General features: G+C 39.1%; 1 pseudogene; it reads right to left on the minus strand.

Annotated features, from left to right (window-relative positions):
• Window positions 1-218: 218 nt before the first annotated feature.
• LOC148014720 (uncharacterized) lies at window positions 219-4884 on the minus strand (annotated as a pseudogene).
• Between the last annotated feature and the right edge of the window lie 12705 nt (window positions 4885-17589).

Here is a 17589-nt window from a genome sequence, read left to right on the forward strand (position 1 = left end):
GACTGTTCATTCTGATATCATCTGTTGACACCTCATACAACACTTGTTCTATTGATACAATAAGGGTGCTAGAAGTCAAGTGAGGAAAGAATCCCTACCCATAAATTGACCTTTGATATACCAATGGTGCATGCATCCAACAGCTACTGCAAGGATCCAGACACTGTGCTAACCACCAAATTCTTCACTTTTTGAATTGGCAATTACCAGTTTCCACTTTACTTGGTTATCTGTTTCCTGTATATTGTTGTGCTCGACACACGCTTGTTTCTGAACATCATGTACCCAACAGGTAAGACCACTCCCAACATCATCACAATTACTCCAATCAGGTAACGTGTAGGTCATGGTGGTTCAACTTCCTGAAGGTGTCAGAACCGTATGGCTTCGTCTTCTCCTTTTGCATGTCAATGGCATCTGCGTTCTTCTCCTCTTAATCAGCTTTATCGAACTCCGATCAGTTTTGACAAAAAAATTTACACTTGGTCTTCATTAACTTCATCTTCTACGGCTTTATTGGCTTTTTCTTTTATAGCTCATCTTCATCTTTAGCTCATTGCAGCGTATTCTTCTCCTCAATTGTCTCAAACTCGAACACCAAGATTCCTTCTTTATAAGAGATAGGTCCTTGTCCAAGATTGAAGCAGTTTTCCGTCGATTCTTCATATGATTATTGTCATTTAACGTCCTTTTGTTCGCCGTCTTCCCTGTCACCAGCAAAACAGTCTCCACCGTCTTCTCTGTGCTTCGTCACCATCAAAGTAATCTCCACAGTCACACTCTGCAAGCTCCCCTTTTGATAGATCTCCCCTCCTTGCATCGTACTCCTATCTTTTTTCTTCATGCAGTCCAAAGTACTATTCTTCCATGGGAACAAAAAAAAAACAACCGTGGAATTACGAATTCTGCTTTCCCCCCCAGAAAACTAATTCGAAGATCTCTTCATTGCCCACTGAGGCAATCTGGTGAGATTTTGATTTGATTATGCTCCTGTAGAAGCTCCAATCTCTCAGGGATGTGCGGAGTTGATCTGTGCAGTGGCTATTATCAGAAAATTTCAGTCCGATGTTCTTTTTCTATAATGAGTCAGGGACCTGCAGGGTTCAGAATCATCATTGCCATCTGAGCTTTTTGCATGCAGGGTATTTACTGGATCAATATGATTACTGGTACACCCCTCGATTCAAAAGAGTGGGAAGGAAGTAATTTTGATTGCCACAAGGCGCATAATGAGGCCTCCCAAAGAAGCCCCATTTGAAAATAGTCATCCCCTACGCTTTTCCTCCTCATCCCAATATATTGCACTCATAAAAGCAGCCCTTTTTCTTCACTGGAAAAGCAATCCAATCACTCCCACTCTTGGTGGTTACAATACCACCTCTCCTCGATCAGGCCCTATCTGCCCTGCATCACTATAATTTGTATCAAAGGCCATCACACTTTCTGCCAGTCAATTCCTTGTCATAAATAAAACGGTCAACAACCCTCTTGACTGTGGCTGCATCGACTGCATTTATTCTTGCAAACAATTCAGGAAGAGATTTTCTGTGCCCATATGTGAGCAACTGACGTCCAATGTCTTCTGCAACTGCACTTGTACCATCCAAACGCAATAATAAGCCCATGAGAGGTCATCCAGTGTGTTACTTGTATCAGTAGATACCAGTAACTCTACCATTTTCATCCAAGCCTCAGCATCATTTGGACTTATTTTTGTTGCTCATGCTTCCTCTGTTCTCCCCTGTAGGACATATATATGTCCCATAGCCTTAAGGCATTCACAATTCTCAGGCTGTACACCATGGATGCAAGACATGGACTATTGTAATATGCCTGTGTAGAGACCAAACAAACATAGAACATACAGGTTATAGACAAGTGCACAAACCGAGGGTGCGCATACTTTTCATCTCACCACAAAGGGGCACCCACACACCACTAATCTCATTTCCAATCCAAGATATCTAGCAATAATAGGGTTTGTGTATCCATTTCGGTGACATCACCAAAATCAAGCTCGATTCCAAATGCTTCCAAACTTCTCTCCACTATACTTGCATGCAGAAAATAAATGTAAACAAAACGACTAAGTATGTACAAAGTAACAAATGTCACACACACAACATTTTGGTGGATTCCACACCTCGGATGCGCAGCAGTACAACAATGGCCCTAACCCAAGGATATAAGGGTTAACAAACAAACCCTTGAGCATCTTGCCAAGTCACAATTGATCCTGGATCGAGTGCTGGATGCATTCGGAAAGAAGGATTCGCTCCTTAGCAGTTGGCTCCTTAGCAGTCGCAATTAACGAATGGAAATGATTGTGCTTGTAACAGTTTTAAGAGCATTGTTTTACTTTGTTTGCTCAAAGAATTAAAGGATGAAAAGATATCTAAATGCTTCAGATTGAAGGCCTGAAGGGAGAGGCAGCTTCAGTTACCCCCGACTGCCTACCTGACCCTAACCAAGGGGGTTGTTAACCGCGCCGGGAAGGTGGACCGAACCCGCCGCGAGAGGTCTCTCCGTTGAGTGCTACTTGGAGCAGGAGGATGCTTGGGTGCCAGAGGGGGCTCTAGCCGTAAATCCCTCGCCTTCCGAGCCCTGCACAAGAGGCCAACATGACTCGGGATTGGATCTCGAGGCCCGCATACTAGTCTACGGGCGGAATCTTGGATTAGTAACCCCTGTGGATTGCTGGGTAGCCTTTGGACGGATTATGGATAAGCCTACGGGTTGGACTCTATGTATTTCAAAGATAAATATGATAACCTATTGAAAAGGAACTTGTTTGACATTGCTTTTCTATGTCAAGCACCATTATTACGTGAAGGAACCAGTGCCTAACGGGCTAATTAAGGAAGCTGATTGATACATGTCCAAGTAAATGTGTTAGGTAATTAAATAACTAAAACAACCTGAGGAAAGTGCGGAGGATGTGGCCATAGGTCTGTCCTACGGATGGGTGGTTCCAGTTGTCCGGGAACTTTTCTCGATCATGATCGATAGCAAGAAGATCATTTCAAGGGACACGAACATCAAGGGCGTTGACCTAGATTCTAAGTTATAATGATCTCGATTTACGCTGTTTTAGGGGAATGAAATGGGACTATACCTTATGGCAAAGAGGTTGAGCTTTGCATCCCTCTCGTTTCCCATTCTCCTTGAACCAAGTGCAGCATAAATCCGCTTCGGACCTGGCGTTTCTGTGTAAAGTAGTTCGCTCGGGTTTGATGCTAGTTGCCATTTAGAAAATGACCATTAAGGAAAACAATGATTCAGGCTGGTCCTAAGTGGGAACGGCCAGAATACTTCCGCTACGTGGCAGACGCGGAAAGTCCTAGATCACAAACCAAATAACAGTCCATAGGAATGCCGGGTGGAGCTTTCTAGACATCCTTTCCGATGGACTACTAAGACGTGTCCTGAAGATACTAGGTGGACACGTTACATCTACGGGCAGAATCTTGGATTAGTAATCCCTGTGGATTGCTGGATAGCCTTCGGGCGGATTATGGATTAGCCTACGGGCTGGATTATATGATGTATTCCAAAGAAAAATAAGATCAAATGTTGTAAAGGAACTTGTTTGACATTGTTTTTCTATGTCAGTGCTAAGATTACGTGAAGGAACTAGTGACTAAAAGGCCAATTAAGGAAGCTGTTTTATATGTGTCCAACTAAATGTGGTAGGTAATTAGACAACTAAAGCAACCCTGAGGAAAGTGCAGTGGATGTGGCCATGGGTTCATCCACGGATAGGTGGTCTCGGTTGGCCGGGAACTTTTCTCAAACGAAATCAACAACAGGGAACTTTCTCGAAAGAAGTTGACAAGCAAGGAACGATGACCTAGAATCTAGGTTACTAGAATCTCGATTTATGCTATTTTAGGGGAAAGGAATGGGACTATGCCTTATGGGCAGAGAGATTGAGCTTTGCATCCCTCTCATTTCCCATTCTCCTTGAGCCAAGTGCAGCATGAATCCGCTTCGACCTTGACGTTTCTGCATAAAGTAGTTCACATAGGGTTCGACCCTAGCTGCCGTTCTAGGAATTTGACCACTAGGGAAACCCTGATTCAGGTCGATCCTAAGTGGGAACGGCCGGAATGCTTCCACTATGTTGCAGACTTGGGAAGACCTAGATCGTAGACGAATTAATTTTCTACTTAGAAGTTCTTCAATTTGCTTTGAATCTCTTTCTGTTCTAATTAGTTATGGCGATAGGGAGCTTTGCAAGGTGGTTGACTACCAGGAAGTAAATCAATTTGGCAGTCTTCGGGTCATGATGGAGGAAGTTGTAAAGGTAAATCATTAGAAAAGCAATCATAAAATTTAGCAATAAAATGTTGTTGCTTTGGAGTTAGTTCAATTTTTGAAACATCAACTTCATTAATCCATACTAAGAAAGCTTTTGATTGTTTACGCAAATCTCGCTTCGCCTGTGTATGACTAATAATTGGAAATAATTTATTTTTGTTAACCCTTCAAGTAAAATGTGTTTACCTTTGTGCTCAATGTGCATTGAGTGTGTGTTGTAATCTATATTGGGGTTGAATTGGTGGCGCCATGGCATTCCTAGAATTACATCAGCAGATTGCAAAGGTGCTACTAATTTTTTTTTCTTTTCCTTATAAGATCCAATACAAATTTCTAAATTATGAACTTCTATAGTACCATTATATCGTTTTCCTAGAAATGCAGCTTTAATTTTATAGGCAGATGGAATAGTTTTAAGTTGTAAGTTTCTAGCTACTTTTTTTGAAACAAAATCATGAGTACTACCATTGTCATGCAAGACAGTCAAATCATTGTTATTGATTTTACATCGCATCTTTAATAAGGCATGCATAGAAATTTTACCAGTAAGGTCTTCATATTCATTAGAATTTTCGCCAATAAGTATAGCCTCATCGAAGTCGGGCATTGCTTCAAGGTCTTCATTCAATTCTTCAGCTCCAAGAAAATTTAGATGCGCCGTGGGTTTCTTCCAATCACAGGTGTTGCCCATGGGACAACGACTCGCAATATGACCAAGACGCTTACAATTATAACAAATTACATTTTTGAAAATGACATTAGAGACACTTGGGTTAACATTTTTAGGTTCACTAAATTTATGCAAATTTGAAGGTAGATTGGGAGGTTTAGAATTGGAAACAGATTGAACATTTGGCATCCATGGCCATCGCTTAAAACGATTCTTTCCATATTAAGAATTGAAGTTACGGAAAGAATTAAAATGAAAGTTACCCATGTTGTTACTGTTGGATATCGAAAATTGCCTTCGGTCTTTAGGCTGCTTCTTTTCAGCGTCGTGAGCTAGGGATATGGCTTCGTCCAGGTTATTGGGCTTGAACATGTTGACTTCAGCTTGGATGGATGGAATTAAGCCGGACATATACTTTCTCTTGAAGATAGATTCGGCCATTGGCTCCACCATTTGGAGCTGCACGAGAGTACTCCAAAATCTTTATGTGTATTGAGGCATAGACTCACGTTTCTGTTGCATGAATAGATCACATTGTTGTTGCATGCAGAGCTCGAATTGTGCAGGGAGAAAATTTGCAAGAACCTTCTTGAGAAAGTCATTTCATATCATAGGATGATCAATGCTTTTATGTGTGACATCCCATCATAATGCAGCTTTCTCAATAAAATAATGAGATACACATTTAAGTTTATCACTTTTTGAGTATTTTTGATTGTCAAATAAGCTTCTAACTGACTTAACCATGATAAAATTTTACGACCATATTTAATAGCATCAAAATAATTAAATTTGAATGTATACTTGCTTACCTTGGACTCCTTTCGACTAGCATGGACATCCAAAGTAGCGTTGATAGCACGAACTAGGTTGTCGTCGTTGGTAGAAATTTCAGTGGCAGGACGCTTGAGGAACTTCAGTTCTTGGTCTAGTTGTACATGATGTTGATGCTCTTCTTCAAGTTGCATGGATATTAAATCCATATGCTCCTCCAAGGTTGGCTCAGGAAGCAGTGATGCAGAGTCGAAATTGGCCATAATTGCTTGATGGAGAAATCTGGAGATTTAGGATGCCTTGCAAATGAAAAGACGCATCGCTTGTCGTTGAAGAATTTTGGCATTTAAGATGAAAATTTTAAATGGTCTTTGGGCAAGAAATTATGGATGGAAGTAGGCAAGAAAGGCAGGAAGTTTTTATGGAAACTTTGTGAAATTTATGAAGCTGGAAAGAACTACGCGAGAACTGCCTCTATGGGAGAGATAGTCGACTGTGACTTGTGAAGATTTGCAGGGTCTATATATGACATGAAGCAAGAGAGGTTGAAGTTGATCAAGTAAGTTAGTAATGTGACTTGCTTGATAAGGCTTTTAAGCCAAAAAAAAACTTGACGTTTTAGACAAGAATATGTCGTGGATGCTGCCGTGGTATCAAAAAACGCCCCCCTCCCCCCCACCGAATTCAAAATAGAGCTTAATCTCTTGCTTAAGCTTATACTAGGCTTTTACTTAAGCTTTAATTAAGCTTACTAACCTCCTGAGAGCTCCAATTCCTCACAAAATATGGCACCATGATGTAGGAGTGGGTATTCTTCAATGTTTGGAAAAATCACAGAATTTCTTAACTGTGATAGAGGGGTTTGGAGTTTTGAAGGCCTGGGAATCCAGCCGTGTAGTCAAAGTTTGTGATGACACAAACCGTAGATCTTGTTTATAGCAGAGGGCTCGCCTTCACGCCAGAGGGTAGGTGATTGGAAGCCCAAGAGGTAGGCTGAGCTCTTATACCACTGTTGCGAGCAACGGATGCGTGGCTTCCGCGTAGCGAATGGAAGAAGCTCCCTCTTTCTCTCTTTTACTCATAAAATTGCATACGACTCATGAAAAATTGAAAATAGACTAAAAGAGAAGGTAAAGTAAGATGAAGCGACTCAAGATTGGATTCAATCACCCCCCGACATGAAGTGGGCAACTCCCTTCATGCCGTATTTATAATAATATTATGAAATCTTCTTTGCCCAAGATTTAGGCCCTTTACAATCACTCTTTGCATAAAGAGTTTGAGTGGACTGAAAAAGAGATAGGGTAATCTGAATTAATGGATGCTAGCAGTTGTGCATCCCACAACTCTCTAAGACCATTAATATTTTATTTGAACATATCTTCTAAAAATCTATTTTGCTATTAAATATTTACATAGGGGCTATGCGCATGCTTTATAAGCAATAGCGGTGCGTCTAATATAATAATCCAATAATTGCCTAATAAATTCTGGAGAAAATAATCTTTAGAATGCTTACGCATGGTGCTCCTTTCCAATTCTTCTTGCTCTACACATCAGCTGCCAAAAATTCAAAAAATCATGTTAGAAGAATAACCAACTGAATAATTGCAACTAGCCTCATAAATCAATTAATTTGAAATTCCATAGAATAATTAGTTCACAAAGACGTTAACACTGGTGTGGATAAAATGGTACCACCCATGTTCACACTTGCATCGACGCCCGGAAAGGATAGGCATCCCCATCGACCTTCCGCCTAAGACAATTCTTAGGAACATGCCCCACATTGACGGAGAACCATTTAAGGCACTCATTAAATGTCAAGTGTATCCAAACATAGTTGATGATATCCAGATTTGAGATCTATCTTGCTAAAAATAGTAGCTCCTTGTAGTTTATCCATGAGGTTGTCTACCCTAGGAATCAGATATCTATTCTTAATAGTGATCTTATTTAGGGCAGGATAGTCAATGCACATCCTATAGGTATTACTTCTCTTCTTAACCAATAGGACACGTGCACCAAAAGGAGAACTACTAGGCCTAATGAGTCCTCGGTTCAACATTTCTTTAACTTGTGCTTGGATTTCTTTCTATTTAATTTGATTGTGTCTATAAGGTGCTTTACATGGTGGTTGAGAACTAGGAATTAAGTCTATTTTATGGTCTGCGAGACATGTAGGTGGGAAACCTGGGGGTAAATCAACAACAAAACAATCTTTAAATTGTGAAAGAAAATTGTGCATGCCTAGGATACAATGCAACATTTATGCGATAATGAGTTGGAAGAATAGGTAAATTCATTTCTTTTACCAACTTTGCAGAAATAAAATCATGTGTGCTTCCATCATCATGCAAAACAATCTTTTCTTGACCATACACAAGACATTTCGTCGTTAATAATGAATGAGGATTTAACATACCTCTTAAAGGATCTGAAGCATCGCTGATATGATCATTATCTTCAGTAAAGTCTGGCATATCTTCATGGTCTTCGTATTGAATCGCTCCTAACTAATTGATTTGAATAGATTTCTTCTTGGATTGACAATTTACTACGAAGTGTCTAGGTTGATAACACTTGTAGCAAACCATAGGCTTTGCTTTGGAAATATTATTGCGAATGGCTAGAATTTTGGGTATGTTCGGATTTGGTTGGAGAGAAGGCTTAGGGTTTGAGTTTGTATTTGATGGTAAAGCAAGGGTCGAGTCTAGGGTTTACGGAAAGAAGAAGGAACAAAGCGATTTTGATTGAATGTTCAGAAGTAAGAATTGAATTGCTTTGTACCAAACTTACCATTAGTCAAATATCGTTGCAGTCACTTTTCTCATCCATGAATTTTATCTTCAACATCATGCGTTAAAGAAATCACATCCTCCAAAGTCTTTGGCTTGAACATATTCACTTTGGCATAGAAGTGGCCAAGTAAACTAGACATATTCTTGTGCTTGTGGATCTCTTCAAGAACATCTTCAAGCATTCAAAGTTGAAGTAAGACACTCTACAAACATTCACTGCATTGCGGTATGGATTCACGATCTCTTTTTTGTAAGAGATCCCACTATTTGATTTCTTTTTCATGGAATTGAGGTGGAAGGAAATTTTGCAAAAATTCTTTTGAAAGGCCTCCCAAGTAATGTGACAATCAACACTCTTGTGGACAACAACCACCATAATGATGCTCTATCTGCTAGATGGTTAGTGACGCATTTAAGTTTATCTTTTTTAGCACATTGCTCTTCATGGAAATAATCATCAAACTAATGAAACCAAGAATAATTTTGCCGTCACATTGCCCATTAAAAGTATGAAATTTAAAATTTATTTTATTTATCTTGGCCTCTTTCCTAAGAGATTCAAGTCTCACGTCAATCATATGTCGAATAACATCTTCAGGTTGCGCTCCTTTTTGATCGACAATGGATTGTTGAAGTGTAGCTAGTTGTGCTTGCAAATTTTGATGTGCTCTTTGTCTTATTGAAGTTTCATCATAATTAGGTCCAATTTTTGCTCCATATTTGCTCTAATCTTCGCCCATAAATCTTCCATGTTTTGATCGGACATCCTCCAAAAATCTCAAACAACCTCACACACTCAAAATCTCGTTAGAAGGATGAGCGTAGAAAAAATTTGGGTTTACAAGGCTTGTTTTTTTTATTATAAGGCTTTTGAGATTTTGCTTCTTTTGTGGGTACAACAATTGATGACGGTCTTCTTCCAAGCAAGAAATTCTTTCGCATAGACTGCGTCTGATATTCTGCTTGCTATGAATCAACTCTACCAAATTGCAAGTGTCATTAGAGGCTTGTTGGAGTTTTGAAACGGGTTTGGGATTAATTCGGTGCGACTTCCACTATGGAAGAGATTAAAGATTAAGTCTTTAGCCTTAGTAAGGCTTAAAACTTTAAGCTTTATATAAAAACCTTAACCAAATTGATTGATCAGCGATAGGATGGTGGTATGTTATGGATGACATTGACACTGATCAGTTTGTTGTCCTACCGCCACTGATGGTTGAATTTTGGAGCTTAAGCTTTATAAGCTTAAAGATTAAGCTTAGCAATTGATATAAAATTTGGAAATTTCTATCTAAGAGAGAAAAAGAAAACATCTTTGTGGTCTGCCGCCTCCTTGGTGAGGTCCTCCACGATCTAAGAGTGCAGGAGGGGGTTCTTCATCGCCAAAAACATGCATGTATTATGATTCGACCTGTAGAGCCTTTTTATTCCACGAGCTTCACCTTTGTGCGAGATGGTAAGCGATTAGAAGCCCTTGATCTCAACTTTTCTCAGATACCATTAGCGCGCAAATCGGATGTTGTATGTGCATGTAGTGAACTTGGAAGGTTCCTAAGAACAAAGAACTCTATAAAAGCTTCATAAAGATAAAAATAGATTTTGCACAACAAGAGACAAGAAGACCAATTGGGTGCAATCTCACCCCATGCCTTGTGTGAGCACTTCACAAGGCATGTACTTATAAATTTATTAGTCTCCAAGCTAAAAAATAGCTCGATTTACAATTAGCATGCTTTTGGCTTTTATGTTTGCTTTTGCCCAAATAAAGAGTAAAGCGTTTGGGCATCCAAAAATCGGATTGTGCCCAAATATAATGTCAAATAATGAAATATTTAAACTCAGTGCCTATACGTATACAAAATAATAAATGTTTGTCAAGCGCTTTAATAAATAAGCATGCCCAAACAAATATTGTCGTCACACCTTTAGTGATTAGACGCACACCCATCAAAAAATAATAATTCTTCTAGGTAATCTAAATACAAGCCATCGTCCAGTACTTCCTAATGTCAATGCTACCTACTCTACACATCAACAACTGAAGCATTCACAATTGTTAAAAAATAATAAGATAAAATCCACAAAAGTGAATACCTAATAGTCTTTAGCTACAAAATAATTAAATAAGTTGGAACATTGTCCTAACCTTAATTTAATATGAGTGCACTCTAAACTCATAAATGTCCATTAATTTAATATGTATTTTGTGGAATCACCCATGTGCATATTAAATTAGCATGATACCCGAAAAGGATAGGCATTGGGGGAGGGGTTTTTGTCGAAAGGTCAAATCCATCGAGGATCAGAGGTAGAAGAAAGTAGAAATAGGAGATGGAAGAGAAGAAAGAGAATAGACAATTGATAAACATGACAAAAACAAAGCACAATGAATTGAATCAATATGTATTAAAAGAACCTAGAATCCTTGCACTACTCAGAAGCAATCTCCAGGCATTAGATCTCATGGAGCTCCCTCATAGAACAAAAACGTGGATCAGAAATAACAACTCCTTCTCTGCTCCTCGGAACCCAAATTTGATGGCTCCGTTGGTTGCAGAAGGGGGGTAAAACCCTAGGACACATGGTCACGGATCTCCCAAATCACTCCTTTCTCTTCCATTTCAAACTGTAGTTTTCAACCTATTAACAGCGATTGCAACACACACGATTTTGTCAATCTGTCTATTTAATGAAAATCCCATAGCTGGATGAAAAAACAACTTGCTTTTTTTATGCGATCCTAATCTAAAATTTTTTTTAACTTTTTCAAAATTTTTAACAATAAATAATATAAAAAATAGACTAAAACTATAAAAAAACCTAGTACTTTTAGATAATCCATGCCACTCACACTAGTACTAATGACTCAGATCACATTGGCTCTCTTGATCAATAAGAAAGTCGGATGATGATGCATTCGAGAGTTTTTCACATCGTGTTCGCGTAGTGGCAAGACATCCATCCCCTCTAAATCTACACATCCTCTGATAGGTGTCAAAATCCTAGTTGACCGCGGATTCTGAGCCCTCCTCATCCTCTGCAACCATATCCTTTGCTTCTTCATCTTTCATATCTTCCTGGCTAGCCCTTGTATCATGGCCACTATTTTTTTCCAATTCTGGCAACTCATAGGCAGTAGATTCCTACCTCTTGAATAATTTGATTATTTTCCCTACTACCGAAAGTTTGATGGATGTCCCATCCAGCTCATTTAATGCATATGTAGCATTATCAAATACATGTCTTACCATATAGGGTCCGAACCATCTTTTCGGAACTTTACACATGGCACTATGCTGGTTGTCCTTGCTGCCCTTAACTTTATGATTGCTGTCTCTATGTCTTCTAACTTTCTTTCCAACTCTCTAATACATAAGGCCAATAACTCCTCTTGATTCAACTCCTCCTCCTGAGATAGCACACTCCATGTGATTGTCATCTCTTCTATTGGCACACTATGAGTTATTCTGTCATCCCACAAAGCATAAGGGAGCAATCGTGGCCACTCTTTTACCTTCTCTCCATATGCTTTTGCCAATGCTTTCACAATAGGTGGATGACCTCTTTCACTTTTTCCATTTCCTTCAAGATTATAGGCTGAAGTTAAAGTAAGCTTTATCCCCAACCAACAAAGAAATTATGATCTTCACCAGTATCCAAATCACCCCTATCTATTGTAATTTTTTCCACACAGCCATACCTACAAAAGATCTCTTCTAAGAGAAAAGTACACACAACATTTGTTATCTTAGTACGCAAAGCTCTCCCTTCCACTTGATTAGTCAAGTCTTCACCGGCAAGCACAAGATACCTCATTTGCCAAAGATCTTTAGGCATTGTGACCAAATCCACCACCCACTTAAAATGAAGAGATAATGGATATGTGGGTTGCAATCCATCCCGATGTCTCACAGATGAATACATTTGACATATCATACATGTTTCCACAAAGTGAGCAACATCCTTATACATACCCTGCCACCAATATCTTTCTTTAATCTTTGCAAAAGTACCCCAAACACCTCTATGACTAGCCCACAAGCTTTCATGAAATTCTTGCATAACATTTACTTGTGAAGCTTTGTCACCCAAAACTTGCAATGGCATACCTTGTTTCTTTTTAGCATGTTTACATAAGTATCCATCTTTTAAGAAAAACCCATAGGCTTTCCTCTTGATCTTCTTAAACTCCTCATCTAACCATTCATCTCTCTTTGTTAATATACTGAGGGATTGACCAATTCTCAGCCACTCTCCTACAGATTTGTCTTCCTGAAACACTTCTACACAAGATGCAAAACATCTAAAGTGTCTTCTCTTTGTTGTCCAAGATTTTGTTAATGCTGTAGCAACACCTTGCATTGCTAAATTCACTCTTACAACATCATTTTTAGTCGCAAGAAAGTCAACTTCTTCCTCATCCATCATCCCATCTTCATTTTCATAGCGTGCCCGCCGAGATAACATGAATGCCACTGGGTTATCTCTTCTTGCAATATGCTGAAATTCAAGGTTCAAAGATTTGATGTATGTAATCCACTGGAGCATAGCAATGTCAGGGGTGGCACAACTAGTTATCATATCCAATACCGGAAAACAATGGGTCTCAATGACTACATGAGCACCCATAAAATAATCCTTATCACATTTAAGGGCTATCACAATTACCCATAATTCTCATTTTACCTATGGATATCTTCTTTGTCATTCAGTCAATACTTTAGCATCAAAGCGATTTGCATATCTTTTCCCTTCCTTATCACCTTGCCCAATTGCCCATCCAATCCCAATTGGGCTTGTATCAACGGTAATAATGATAGGCTTTCCATGTGAATAGTGAGCCTTTCTCAATGCAGGAGCAGATTTGAAGAGATGGTTGAATTTCTTCATTGCTTTCTGATGCTTCCTTTCCCAATGAGATCTCTGACCTTTTCTCATAAGCTGATAAAGAGCATCGGTTACATGTGCAAAGTGAGGAATCCATATCAAATAGAACACATATGTACCCAATAATCTATGCACCTCTGATACATTCGTGGATACATCTTGTATTCTATCAATCCCATCTATTTTTTCTGCTAATGGCCTTCACCCATAAGGCCCACACATATTCCCAACATTAAAAACCTCTTCAACTCCAAAGACAGACTTTTGTTCAAAAAGAGTTAAATCCACCTCTTCTAGACATGTCAAAATCCTCTCACAATCCACAATGTGGTCTACAACAAACTGTCTGCATCCATGAGCATGCATCTCTTCATTCTTCTCATCCACTACACACCCTTTTATTAGAACATCATCCGAAAAGGGAATTTTCAATTGTGATATAAAATCCCTGAGTACCCTATTCAAAGCATTTGTCATGTGTGCAACTGAGTTTGTTGCACCCTGTGGGAGAGTACACATCCATACTAGCCCCAACAGAGTCTTCATGGTTGTGATATCCCTACTTTCAATTGCAATCTGAAACTGATCATACTCCGAGTAAAGATCACCCAAAGAATAGATCACTCTACTTACAAAAGCCTCTGCAAATTCATCAACCATAGGACCTACACCCACATTTCTTATGGTCACTTTATTGACCGGTTGCATGTCTTGAATAAATCTCAAAGCCCCATTCTTTTTGGGTATAGTAAACCAACGATTTGAGTATGGGCTGAAGAGGGCTCCAAGATCTTCATGCAAATCTTTTCATTTAGCAAATCCATCAGCTTTGGCAAGTAAGCTTTAGGCACTGGAATAGTCCTCAAGTTCCATGGTATATGTGGCAAAATAAATATTACCATAGGAGAGACAATATTTGGATCCACACAACCTATTTAACTTAGCTGAAATGCAAATGTCTTTCCATGCCTAGCCAACATCCGCATAAGATAAGATCTCTCAGCAAGCAAAAGAAACCCTTCTGCATCAACTTTCAATTTCTATAATGTTTCATATGTAAATTGATGACGTGTATCTTTAGGATCCCGTAAGCTTGGCTTCCTTGACACTTTTTCATACAAACCCTCACTCTCTGGTGGAAGTGGCAAAGCAATTGGTTTCACCTTTTTGTCAATTGTCTTATACTTTGTCTCCACAAGTGCTTCAGCCCATTGTCATCCTTCCTGCTAAGAAACAATGCTATAACATCATACATATTCAAAGAACATACTGACAACACTCTATTTTCAGTCTCATTTTCTGCATGTATAGTTGCTGAAATTTCAGCCATAGTGTCATTAATCTTCAGCCCATAAAAGATGAATGAAATGCCTTCATTTTTAGCTAACAATCCCAATGCTCTCAATTCCTTAGTAGCTAGATATGCATTCAGCCTTGCACATAGCTTCCATAGGCTTAAACCAACATAAACTATTTTCTCTAAACCGAGAATAACCAATAGTAAATACATGCTTCATTCTATCAAGAGGTGAGTACATTCTTTGAACAACACTACTGTAGCCCCGTATTACAACAGTGCTTAATCAAAATCAAGGTCTTTGAATTCCCTTTCATTTGGAGCCAAAGGAGACTCTCGAAGTGTATCCCGATTTCTAGGATGATTAACACAAACAATAAGAAATTGGACTGTTTTCTTCCCATCCTTAATTCTGACTCTTGCATTAGCAGAACCATCATCAAGCACCTTTGTTTCCCTACGCACTTCTGTAATATAGGGCTGTTCCAAAATCATTGTGTATGAGGAATTATCTTGCAAAAATAAGTGTTGCTCTTCTTGTACATCACCAATTGTCACTTTTACAATAGGATATGCAACATAAAGCTCATTCGAATAATTATTTGTAGCCCTCATATGCCAATCATGATGAGTGTCTATAGACCATGCACCATTTTCATACATTCCACGCTCAATGACATTTATCTCAGACCCATGGTCAAGTAAAGGAACACAAGGAGTTTCAGATTCCCCTATTTTCACTACCATTTCAGTGGTAGCCCTAGCCCAATGATTTCTTATGTAGTGACTTCGAGGAATAGATCTTCGAGTCTCTTCCCCATATTGTTGCATCTGCCTTACTCCACCATGCATATTGCTACAAGACAATGCATTTTCAGCCACTTTCTTCTCTTTTCCACATGCTGTCCACTGATTAGTAGCATCCTGCATAGATAATCCATTACTTACTTCATGCTCATAACTAGCCAAAATACCCAACAAACCAGTTTCCTCTTCAAATTGTAGCAATGCACTAGTGATATCACCAAGAAGCTGATGCTTCCTCTTAATTATATCAATGATCTCAGTACAAAATTCTTGCTTGGCGATGCTAAGCACCTCCCTCAAGGTGAATTCCATCCGATTGTTTAAGATCCGTTCTTCAAGAACCTTCTTAAGATTTGTGGCTGTCTCAATGTCAGATTGCAACTTATATCGTGGCTACTTGCATCCTGGTTTTGCTCCTGACTGACCTCTTCCATAACATGCTCGAGAGGTGACTAATTTGTAGCTTTAGGCTAATCCACACTTCTTCTTGTCATTCTTTTAGATGTCCCTGCATTATCTTCATCTCTTTTTCATTTTTCTTCCACAAGTACATCCGTGTTTTGTACCTTTGTTAAATATGCATACATTGAATATGCATCTACCGATGATTCCCAACCAGTTATGCCATGAATGTCTTGCCTTGCATGAGACATTTCACTATCAGTGACCTTTCTCTTTTCAGTTGCATGTAAAGCATGTGTCCATATTTCAGCCTTTGAACCAACCATCACTTGGTCATTCATTCTATCCAACTGTAGACCAATAGTAGAAGCATGTACCGCCACACAAGCATTTTGAACTGCCAAGTCTTCCAACAACTTCTGTATACCTCCCTTTCCGAAATTCAAAGCAAGAGGCAATCCCGTTTCTTGTGCATGGATCCTATCATCTTTCCAAAAGATGAGGTGTCGATCCAAGGCCTCTTGATAGGTAGTACAATCCTTTTTGTCATGTTGCAAACTATCACACCACATACATCTTTTTCTTGGCTTAGGCGCTGTTGCTCGTCCCCTTTCCTCTTGTCCTTTTTCATCCAATTTTGCAACCTTCAATTGAAGATCCCACATGTCTTTGACCAATTCTTCTAAGACATTTTTCCTAACAGAGGGAACAATAGCAAGTACAACCATAGGGTTAGCCATAGAAGTAGGTGGCTTACTGGATACATAAACTATCTTGCCTGTAACAGTGGGCAAGCTAGAGACATGCAACCTTTCTCTTCTTCTATGCTTCTTCAAAAGTGCAGTAACAACTTCCTTGACATGTCTTCACTCTATTTTTAGACCTGTCTCTATAGTCTAATCCTCCAGCAAATCATCAAGCTTCTCTTGAAGGTTAGGATCAGCTGCATGTAGAAACAATTTAATTTTTTGACTTGCAAGAGCTTGTTGTTTTGCAAGATCCAACTGCTCAAATCGACTTTCAAATTCACTTAACAATTCTGTAGCCACAAAATCCTTATTGGGTTGTAAAACCCACTCCTGAAAAGTCTTACATATAATCAAACTAGTATCTTCAATGTAAAATTCTTCCGTGAGTGTCTTCTTGAAAGCTACGCAGTCAGCATCCTGCAAATATAATTATGTAATCCATGCTTTCACTTCATGTATAGTAACATGTACAAAATATCGGCTCCATGAAAGTTGAGCCACACCAAAGAATTCCATCTTCTGAGAGCATAGGTATGTACATATGTAGATACATTCTTGCCATTGAATAACTTCATCTCACGCTCAACTGCTTGCAAAGCATTCATCACAACACTTTTTGTTTGAGCAGAAGCTTGCATCACCTGTTGTTGTTGTTGTTGTACCTGTATAAGCATATTCATATTTTGCACCAACTGTTGCAAAACATCACTAGAGATTGTGTTCGAAGGTTCTCCCATCTTGTCTTTTCTTCTTCTAAGGACCTTTCGTGTTGGGTTCACCAATGTTGGAGGGGTTTTGTCGAAAGGTCGAATCCACAGGGATCAGAGGTAGAAGGAAGTAGAGGTAGGAGATAGAAGAGAAGATAAAGAATACACAGGAGAT

The sequence above is a fragment of the Lygodium microphyllum genome, chromosome 25, assembly GCF_053477565.2.
Source record: "Lygodium microphyllum isolate KBCC chromosome 25, Lygodium_microphyllum_v1.1.10, whole genome shotgun sequence".
In the NCBI taxonomy this organism is placed as follows: domain Eukaryota; kingdom Viridiplantae; phylum Streptophyta; class Polypodiopsida; order Schizaeales; family Lygodiaceae; genus Lygodium; species Lygodium microphyllum.